The following is a 1,505-nucleotide window of genomic DNA, read 5'->3' on the forward strand; positions in this document are numbered from 1 at the left end:
GGATGGTCTCGATCTCCTGACCTCGTGATCCGCCCGTCTCGGCCTCCCAAAGTGCTGGGATTACAGGCTTGAGCCACCGCGCCCGGCCTATGTTATTTTAAAAATTAAATGTACATTTATGTAGGTGTACATGTATGAATGTGCATTGTTTAAAGGCCTAAACAGAAAAATACATCAGAAGCTGTTAACAGTGGGATGGGATGCTAGGAAAGTGCCTTTCACATTTTATTCCACGGAATTTTGAAGTTAAATTTTCACAAGATGAATGTATCCATGTATTACTTGTGTAATAATAAAATTTAACATTTCAAAAGACTCCTCTTCCCCGTGTCTTATGAGGAGGAAGCCAGGACATCCAGGAACTGTGTGGTGGTTTTGAAAGCGGTTTGCCTCAGGATCAATGGGTTGTTTTGATAGATTGATTATTCCAGTGGGAGTCGACAGGCCAGGCTTAACCCACAGGGCTGGCCTCCACCCAGCACGGGGAGGGAAGTTTAATTTAGTTAAATTTGTAAACAAGAACTATTCTAACTTCCCAGAGACAAAAAAGGGAGGTTTTTTTCGTGCATAAAGGGGGAGAAACAGAAAGGAAAGCTTTTACAGAAGGTCCCCAAAGGGCCAGAGAGAGTTTCTTCTTTCTTTTCTTTAACCTCAGCCTTTTTCATAAATAAATTAAGGGATGATGAGGTAATTAGATCCCACACCATTAGCAATGGAGGAGGGAAGAGGAGGAGGTCCAGCTGGAATGGGACATAATCAAAGATCAATCTTAAAAGACAGATAAAATCAAATCAGCAGGCCTATCCTACCTTGAAGTACTTAAGGAATTAATTGGCTGACAATATCAAGGGCATCACTGCTCTGTGAGTAGGTGCCCCTTAGTAAATCTGTTACATGAGGCCTACAGATAAGCACTTACTGCTCAAAGACACCCTAGGACCCACCTTGGGGCCCTGAACTGTCAATAGGCACCAAAGAGTAATACTCATTTTCCCCAGAGTCCTGGGTGGCCATCCTATTCATGCAATGATTATCTACGGTGCTCCAACTGCTGCCTGGCACTGTGACAACACTGGGGACAGAGCAGAGAGTGAATCAGATATGCTCCTGCACATAAGAAGTATCCAGGCCGGGCGAGGTGGCTCACGCCTGTAATCCCAGCACTTTGGGAGGCCGAGGTGGGTGGATCACCAGACATCAGGAGTTCGAGATCAGCCTGGTCAACATGGTGAAACCCCGTCTCTACAAAAAATACAAAAATTAGCCGGATGGTAGTGGCGTGCACCTATTATCCCAGCTACTCTGGAGGCTGAGGCACGAGGATTGCTTGAACCCAGGAGACGGAGGTTGTAGTGAGCGGGGATGGTGCCACTGCACTCCAGACTGGCAACAAATCAAGACTCTGTCTAAAAAAAAAAAAAATACAAAAATTACCCGGGCATGGTGGCGGGTGCCTGTAATCCCAGCTACTCGGGAGGCTGAGACAGGAGAATCGCTTGAACCTG

This window comes from Mandrillus leucophaeus, unplaced genomic scaffold, assembly GCF_000951045.1.
Source record: "Mandrillus leucophaeus isolate KB7577 unplaced genomic scaffold, Mleu.le_1.0 Scaffold2, whole genome shotgun sequence".
Taxonomy (NCBI): domain Eukaryota; kingdom Metazoa; phylum Chordata; class Mammalia; order Primates; family Cercopithecidae; genus Mandrillus; species Mandrillus leucophaeus.